Source organism: Apium graveolens, chromosome 9 (assembly GCF_009905375.1).
Source record: "Apium graveolens cultivar Ventura chromosome 9, ASM990537v1, whole genome shotgun sequence".
Lineage (NCBI taxonomy): Eukaryota > Viridiplantae > Streptophyta > Magnoliopsida > Apiales > Apiaceae > Apium > Apium graveolens.
Genome location: NC_133655.1, coordinates 59,549,454 through 59,559,366, shown reverse-complemented (window position 1 = coordinate 59,559,366; position 9,913 = coordinate 59,549,454). Strand labels below are relative to the sequence as shown.

General features: G+C 34.3%; 1 non-coding gene across 1 annotated transcript; it reads left to right on the top strand.

The window, feature by feature from the left end:
• The first annotated feature begins 8,219 nt into the window (after positions 1-8,219).
• On the top strand, positions 8,220-8,326 carry LOC141688602 (small nucleolar RNA R71). Its single transcript, XR_012562036.1, has one exon. It is a non-coding gene; the product is annotated as a small nucleolar RNA R71 (small nucleolar RNA).
• Positions 8,327-9,913: the final 1,587 nt, after the last annotated feature.

The following is a 9,913-nucleotide window of genomic DNA, read 5'->3' as shown; positions in this document are numbered from 1 at the left end:
TCAGAGGTTAGGATTTCTAACTTATTCTCCCTAACTTCCTCTATGCCTTCATTAATAACCTCAATAGTTTCCCAGATATGTTTGGAATCTTTACAATTCATCACATGTCTATTCATCAAGGGATCAAGGGAATCTACTAAAATTAATTGAAGGCTAGCATCCAGGGAGGCTTCTTCTTTTTCAGCAGGAGAGAAATCCTCAGGATCTTTCACATAAGTTCTAGCTTTGGTGATCACCACATCATTTTCTATTACCTCTGGTTCAATAACCATTGGAATTTTTGGACCATTCTTTAACACTTCTAGATATTTGGGATTAGCAACTTGTAAAAATAATAGCATCTTCTTCTTCCACATGATATAATTTTCTTTATCGAATAGTGGAATTTTAACGGTTCCAACTTTTTGTGTAGTCATTATGAATTTTTGAGTGAATAAAAAATTCAAGGAGTTAAAGAAACACAAAAGTCTAGGATCTTGATTGGTACGTTAATCAGAAGGCTCTGATACCAATTGTTAGGTCCCAATTTGTTTGTAGAAGGGGGGTTGAATACAAACAATACCGTTTAATCGAATAAAATGCGGAATAAAAAAGTGAAACAAAATTCAAGTTAAATAAAACTTTTATTAAACTTGAAAGGTGTTACAACAACGGTATCGTTTATAAGGGATTAATCTCAAATCAATTATTACAAATCTAGAATTAATTCGACATGAACTTTTTCTATTTTTGCAATGAAAAGATCAAATGCTAAATGTGATTTGAGATTAAGTTCTAGGGATTTTGATCCGCTAGATTGTTACACAAGAACAAGATAAATAATTCTAGTGGTTTGGATTTAACTTTACAATCTAGAATTTTGATCTTGAATAGAGCAGATGAAAAATGAAATGATTTGCTTTTGTTTCTGGTGTGTTCTTGACTTGTGTGTTTTGTTTGAATAATTGCATGAATGTCTTCTGCTTTCTGTTGCTTTAGTAAACAAAACAATCCAGTTGAATCAGCAAGACTTTCGGCAAGACAATCAAATGAACTGGCATGACAATCCATTTGAACTGGTAGGACTTTCGGTGAGACTATCCTTTTGAACTAGCAAGACAATCCCAATAGCTAGCAAGACAATCAGAATGAACTAGCAAGACTTTCGGTATGACTATCAATTGTCATACCGATTGTCATAGTAGTTCAAATCATATTGTCTTACTGAATTATTAATAGATTTTAATCTAATAATAATTCTGAAAATCCTTAATATTAATTCTGAATTAATTAATCAATTAATTCAATTAATCAATAAATTAATCTTTGCAGATATAATTTATTTTCTTAATTAAATTATTTGACTTAATTAATTAATAGAGAATTAATACTAATCTTGAGCAGCAACCATTCTTCTGAAAATCTTCTGAAAATTACTGTCAATTATGAATCAATTCCACCACTTCAATGTTGACACTTGATGTACTGTCTGGTTCATAAGTGACTAACTTTCGTGACGTTTCTTCAAGCCTTGACCTTGATACTCTTGATTTTCTTCAGACTAAATTCTTGTAATTAATTGATACCCTGACGAGATCTCTGTCACTTGGTTAAATCTACAATCTTGATTTATATCACTGAGGCTTGATCAATTACTTGAGCTTCTTCCAGTGAATCTTCAAGTCCGTAGATGAACAATGTTTCTTAACCCTTTGGCAGATGTTACTTTGAAAGATCTCTCTAACGATAGATCTACTATTTACTTATTACATTTTTGTTTGAGTTGAGTTAAATCCTCGAATAAACAAATAGGCTATGACATATGCCTTTCATTTCTCGTGGCCTTGTTCAGCTTCCTGTAATCCATACAAACTCTCCACCCCGTGACTATTCGAGTAGGAATGAGCTCATTCTTCTCATTAGCAACCACTATGATGCCTCCTTTATTTGGCACACACTGAACTGGACTCACCCAATAACTGTCAGAAATAGGATATATGATGCTTGTATCTAGTCACTTGAGAATTTCCTTCTTCACCACCTCCTTCATGATCGGATTTAGTCTTCTCTATTGCTCAACCGTTGGCTTGCTTCCTTCCTCTAGCAGAATTTTATGCATGCAATAAGAAGGGATGATTCCCTTGATATCTGCTATAGTCCATTAATTGCCAATTTGAACTCTCTCAGAATTCTCATGAGCTTTTCCTCATCATTAGCTGAAAGGTCAGATGCAATAATAACAAGAAAAGTAGGAGCTTCTTCAACAGATGGCTTGAGATGCCCCCTCACATTTTTGAGTTCTGACAATCCAAGAGATTCAAAAGGCATATCCAGCCTTCACTTCCAAGGAGAAACATTCAAATATTGCAACTGCTCATTGTGATATCCCATATTTTCAGATATTATTATTATATTTATTTGGAATTTTTTATGTGATTTTATGTGAATTTTAGTGAATTATATGATAATTGGAATTGATGTTGGGATGCTTATATGTGATATTATTTGAGTATTTTAATTTTTAATATGTGCAGAATAAAGTATAGATAATTATGGTATTTTTCTGGTAATTTTTGGATCATTATATGATTTTATAATGATTTACATATTTAATAATTATTTTCCGTATAATTACAAAACTATTTTATAAAGCCGGGAATTGTCCAACCTTAACCGTTTTTACGTTTTTATAGCCCGAAACTGTTCGAAAAACTCCTTCCTAACCTAATCTGGATATTCTGAACATTTTCCGCGTTTTAACTTTTTCGATCTGGATTACAGTTTGACCCGTACGCATCACGACGCAAAATTTTCGATCCGATGAACTTTTTGACAAATCAACAAAACCCGTATTCTCGAATGGCGGGATATTATTACATTATTTTCATATAAAATGTTTTATAAGAAGCCCGATTTTGATAATTATCCAAATCTGATACTACATTGTATCATTTTATAGTTACTTAGCGGCTAAGTAATCTTTTTCGGATCTGATATGATCCAATAGGATACTCGTTACATGTTTAAGATGTATTTATATGAATCGATCCGTAATTTAGACGCGTGTTTATTTGCGTCTTTATCGAGTTACTCATTTTATTTCGTTTTATGTTCGTTTGAATGCATTTTATGTGTTTTTGGGGTTTTCTATTAATTTAGGAATCATTCCAATTTTTCAAATTTAATGGACCGGGACCACACTCGGACGTCAAAGTCCACAAAATTCATGTTTTTATTTTTATAAAATCAATCGTATTTCAAATACCCAATATTTTTGCATTTTTAAACTATTTGCAATTTTTGGGTAATTTTGATATAAATTTTATATTTAATTACTTTTAAAATTATTCCCCGTAATTAATATTTTTGGGCCGAATTATTTTCATTAGGGGATATAAACACCCTAATTAATTTTGGGGATAAAATTTTTTGATTAATATAAATAGCATAATATAGTTATTTATTTTATTTTATTTGCAGAATTTACTAAAAATAATAAAAATTCAGAAAATCAGTTTGGGGGTGTTCTTGAGCTGTGAGAATCAATCAGGAGTTTGAAGGTGTTTTTATAATTCGAGTAATGGAATCGAAGCTCTCGATGATTACTATCTAATTTCATCAACAAAAACATCAAACAATTGGTAAATTTTGAAATCAATTTTATGGTTCTTGTTTGGATTTGGGGCTTTTCTGTTCTTGAATCTCCTGATGATTTTGATATTACAAGTAGATTGACTATGAGTTCTGGAGTCTGTGTATATAATTAATTGTACTGTTCTATTGTTTAATTGACACAACCGAGTTTTGGTTTCTTTTTATTATTTTCAGTTTCAATTTCGATTTTCCCAGTTATATGTTAATTTGTTGATGATTATGTTGATAGGAGCATATTTTACGTGTAATAAGCTTTGATTCGAGATGTTGAGCGTTGAATATGGTTGCGAAATCGACGATGTTGGTGTTCGCCGGCCTACCTGTCGGATTTCAACCGGCCTTGCCGGAATTTGTGTTCTGGTAGTCGACGGAGGGATTGTTGCCAGGTTCGTGTTGATGAGGTGATTATAATTAAATAAGAGGTTAAATCGGATTAGAATCATTCTGTTTTGGCCTTGATCGGAATTCGTTGGACTCCGGGCGGCGTGCGGGATTCTGTAGATGTTTCCGGCGAGGCCCCTAGGGTTCTTGGTGACCCGATTTCTCTTTTTTTGACCCGATGGGTCTGATGTTCGACCCAGTTTTAATTCTAAAAACCCCAATCGCTGTTTTAGCTTTTTGTTTCTACAATTCTGATTTAAATTTAAATCAAAATTCATTTATATTTCAAAAAATCATTTCTTTTATTTTCAAAAATCACTTAGTAATTATTTTAAATCCTAAAAATTATTTACTTAATTATTTAAATCCCAAAAATTATTTTATTTTATTATTTTCAAAAATCCAAATTGATTTAACTATTTATAATTTATTTTAGTTAATTATTTATGGATTTTGTTTATTAATTGATTTATTCCCAATTTATTCTTATTATATTCGTAATAAATAAACCATTCGTCCGTTTAATACGGAATGAACGCGTATAGACTCAGAAAAATATTCCGCTTTCAATAAAAATACTTTTGAGACCCAAATCCTTTTTTTCGAAAGTTCTCTTGTTTTACAAGTCATTCTGAGTCGATTATTGATTGATAAATCATATTTTTGACCCGATTTCAGTTTTAAACGTACCGAGTCATATGTGATATGAATTATGTGATATGTGAGTTATGTGTTTACGTGCTATGTGAATTATGTGCGTACATGGGTCAAGATTCTTGTGATTGACTATTGTAATATGTGAGGGCTATCGTATGGGTAGACGATAGGATTTTGACACGCAGTTCAGCGAGTAATTATCGTTTAGACGATTAAAATGTTATTTTCTAATTGTAGATACGAGTCTTTCAAGGTGATTAGGACCAGATGGAATGGATAAAGACTAGAGTTGAATAGTATGGAATATTGGGTTGCAGCACTACATGAGCAGCAGATCAAAGATTTAGGAAGTAAAAGATGGTGATGCTTGGAGATGCCAGACTGAGATAATTGCGTTTCTACGAGTATGACTAACTGCTAAACCAAAGGCAAGTATCCCTATCATCACTTATTGTTCAAGTGATATTCATTTTGAATCCTGTTATGCAAGTATTGCTTTCCTATTCTCAGTTCAACATAGATAAATGTTTTACATATCGCTGAATTCAATGTTTATTATGCGAGAACTTTCTGCTATTCTATGTTCAGAATAGTTAAATGTTTTTACTCATCAAATTACTGGATTTATAAATATTTTAGATTTTGAGAAAGATGATTTGGTTGCGAGCATTCCTACCCAAGTAAATGGGGTTAATAAAATTATTTTGGGTGTCGATTATAATGACCCCTTCCAAGAAAATGTTTTAAGATTTGATCAATGGGTAAGTGACCGGGGCGGACGGTCCAGCGAAGGGCTATTTCTAAGTGTCATATGAAATATTATGACACAATATGCACCATAGGCAGATATATTGCCTTTTTATTTGAGTACTCTTGTTTTGGGGACATGTTTCTATGAATCCTGACCTTGTGCTATCACACGGGTTGATCAGGATGTGATAGTACGTCCGTCGGTGAATGATCCCAGTCTAAATTATTATATTGTTTTTGATAATCATAGAATAAATGATTTATCAACTGTTTCTGTTTTGTATTAAAGGTGAAACGCAGTTTTGATTCAGTTTCTACTCGGTTTTGAATAAAGTTCATGATTCATTCCATATTCATTGTTTCATGTTATTGTTGTTTATGATATTTCCGTAAACACAGTTTTACTTGTTTTATTCTCGTCAAGATTCAAAGTATCACTGAAGCATTTTGCTCGAAAATATCAAAAAAAGTTTTGAATACAGTGAGAAACAATTATCCGATTCTTTAACAAATTTTCTGTTTCAGCAATTATGATTTTAAAATGTTATGCGCTATTGCAGATGTCGATTTTATATCAAAACGACCCTATACATGCTATAATGATCTTGCTGAGCATTTCTTTCGCTCATACTTGCTTGTTTTAAATTTAAACTCCAGTGAGGATTAGCTTGCGATGTTTAGCCGCGTAATTCGAGGAAGCAAAGAAGAAGCTTTTGGAAGGTGGCAGGTCCAGGGTTTGCGAACTAGTGTAAGTTCTTTTGTGTAAAGCTTTTATATAATATTATACTATAGTTTTGTATTGTATTTAGGCCTAGTATACTCTTTTCAAAGTTATACTAGCGGGTTTAGTATTGAGTTGGAATTTGTTGAAAAGAGTTTTAAAAGGAAGTAAAAAATTTATTTGTGGAATTTGAATTTCTTATTTCTAGAACTGTAAACTCAAAAGATCTTGGATTGGTTTGGGGTCATAGATGCTAAATATCTTCCGCTGACATTTATTTACTGGTTAAACTGGTTATTTTGGATTGAGGTTTCATAGTGACGACCAAATCCCCTAAACCCCGGATTTGGGGTCATTACACTCATCACCTTTATCATCTTCACTATCTAAATTCCCCATCAAGGCCTTCTCTAAGGCATCAGACCTTAGCATTTGATCAAGTTCTGAAGTAACCACTGAATCGACCAATTCCACTTTTAAGCACGCTTCTTTATCAATAGGGAATTTCATGGCATTGAAAACATTAAAGGTCACATCCTAATCTAGTACACGCATAGTGAGCTCGCCGTTCTGCACATCAATCAAGGTTCGGCCAGTAGCCAAGAATGGTCTCCTAAGATTATGGGAATCTTTTTATCCTCCTCAAAATCAAGAATAACGAAGTTAGCTGGAAATATGAGTTTGTCCACCTTGACCAAGACATCCTCCATAATGCCTCGTGGATATGTAATAGAACGATCAGCCAACTGCAAGGACATATAGGTAGGCTTTGGATCAGGTAAATCCAACTTCTTCAAGATAGACAAAGGCATTAGATTGATGCTAGCTCCCAAATCACATAAACACATGTCAAACGACAAGTTTCCGATGGTACAAGGAATAGTGAAGCTTCCAGGATCTTTAAGCTTCGAAGGCAACTTCTGTTACATCACAACACTGCATTCCTCCATAAGAGCAACATTCTCTAAGTCATTGAGATCCACTTTCCTAGAGAGAATACCTTTCATAAACTTCGCATATCTAGGCATCTGTTCAAGAGCTTCAGCGAAAGGTATGTTGATATGAAGTTTCTTGAAAACTTCCAGAAGCATAGCAAATTGCTTATCCAACTTTTGCTTCTGCAGCCTCTTAGGAAAAGGAGGTGGATGATAGACTTTTTTCCCCTGTATTACCCTCAGGAGGAGTGTTAACAAAATTTTTCTTCCTTGGTTCCACCTCGGCATCCTTCAGCACCTCTTCTTCAGCCACCACTTCATTTTATGAAACTTGAGAATTTCCAGGGCTTGCAACCTTCCCAGACCTAAATGTAATTGCCTTAACCTGCTCTTTTGCTTCCTTCTTGCCTGGAACTTCTGTGTCACTAGATAGTGTATTAGGTTGACAATTTAGCAAGGCATTGGTAATCTGACCAATTTGATTCTCCAAAGTCTTAATAGAAACCGCTTGGATCTTGCACATGAGCCTCAACTCCTACAATTCAAAATTTTCATTAGATTGACTTGTCCTACCTTGCGGTAGTTGCTGAAGTTAGAGTTGTTGTCTTGGTTGATATTGCGGTTGTTGAAAGTCAAGAGGATTAAATTGCTTTGCTGCATACTATTGATAAGGCTGTTGTACCACATTCTGATTGTTGCTCTAGCTGAAGTTAGGATGATTGCGGTTGTAGGGATGATAAGTGGCTGGAACTAGTTGCTGCAACCTTTGAAAGTTGCTCACGAACTTAGCTAATTCACTAGAAATAGCACACTGCTCCGTCTCATGCCCACCATCATAAATCTCACAAACACTTGTGATCTGACTAACTCCATAATTAGCCAAAGAATCCACCTTCATCATCAAATCCTTAAGCTGAAAAACTATAGCAGTAGTTGTATCCACCTCCAGAATTCCTGCTACCTTGCCTTGAGGTAGTCCTTGAGTTGGATTCTGGTATTCATTAGCAGCCATCAATTCAATCAACTCATAAGCTTCATCATAGCTCTTAGCCCATTAGGCTCCACCTGATGCTGTGTCGAGCATGGGTCTAGACTGTGCTCCCAAGATATTATAAAAGAAATTGATGATCATCCAGTCAGGCATCCCATGATGAGGACACTTCCTAAGCATCTCCTCATAACGCTCCCAAGCTTCACATAAAGACTCTCATGATTGCTGCGCAAATTGAGTAAGAGCGTTTCTGATTGCCGCCGTCTTTACCATATTGAAGAATTTCGTAAGAAACTTTTGAGCAAGATCTTCCTAAGTAGTGATAGAACTAGCTGGTAGAGAGTGTAACCAGCTCTTAGCCTTGTCCCTCAAAGAGAATGGGAACAACCTCGGCTTAACAACATCTTCAAAAACACCATCGAACCTGAAGGTGTTGCAGATCTCAATGAAATCCCTGATGTGAGTATTGGGATCTTCCGTTAGAGAACCCCCAAACTGGACTGAATTCTGCACCATCTGAATCGTGCTAGATTTGATTTCAAAATTATTAGCCATGATGGCTGGTCTGACAATGCTATACTGAATGTCATTAATCTTCGGTTGAGAAAAATCCATCAAAACTTTCGGATTTGTTACTGGTTCTCCCATTGCAACGATCGCTTCTTCTTCAACTTTCTCCTCAACAAAGACTTCTTCTTCAACTACTTCAACTTCTTCCTCCGCTTTATCCAGTGTTCTCTTACGAGATCGAGAACGCGTTAGCATAAACACTCTCTAGAGTACCATAAATACAAAAGTAAACAAATAAGTAAAATATCTGAGTCAGTAAACTTTAACGACACTGATGACAAGCACCTAAACTAAAAACTACACTAAGTCCCCGGCAGCGGCGCCAAAAACTTGTTAGGATGAAAACACACGCTAAAATTTCACGCAAGTATACGCGTTCGTAAGTAATATAGAATATTTTCTAATTCGTTCCCTTAGAGACTAGTTTAGGTTAAATTCAGAATGTGCACCTATGCGTCAATGTATGATTATCGTTCAATGCTAAGACAAGTAACAAATTGAGAAGTTTTATAACTACGATTATACTAACATGCAAGTAACTAAGAGATTAAAAGTTATTGAATTATCTATATGAGACAAACATGGGATTCTAACTTCATTAAATACTTCATTCAAAGTCATTGTTCTTAACCTTAGCATGCAATGGTGATGACAACTAATCAGATAGCACAAAACTAGTAAACGCCAACTTTTGTTGCACAAATACCCTACTACCAGACATCCACAAAAGGGATAGAAGCAGAATAGACACCAATTATATTGAGACCCTATATGTCTATAAAATTTGACAACATAAAGGTTTAATGCACAAGTTATCTATCGTGATTACATAGGGAAACTAAGATGATTAAAATTACCTACGAATCATGCATAAAAAATACATGAACCTATGCTAGCATGGCAAGTTCTAAACCTCTATATTCATTATCACTTCAATAGAGATTAACGCTATTTTATAAGTTCGCGACGCTCATAAGATGAAAAATCACAACCAATACTAGGATATCATACAATCACCAGAAACTTAGGTATCAAAACAATTAATTATAGAAATCCATAAGTAAATCCGTTAGAACCCAACGATAACGATTAGTTCATAACCGAACTCATCATCACCGTGGGCTCTAATGAAAACATGGTAAATAAACTAAGTCTTTATAAACTGAATAATAATCAAAGCACATTAACAAGAGTATTAGGTTCAAATAATAAAGAAAACAACAAGATTACAACTTAAGCAAGGAATCACAAGTAAAACAAGTTCTTCTTCTCCTT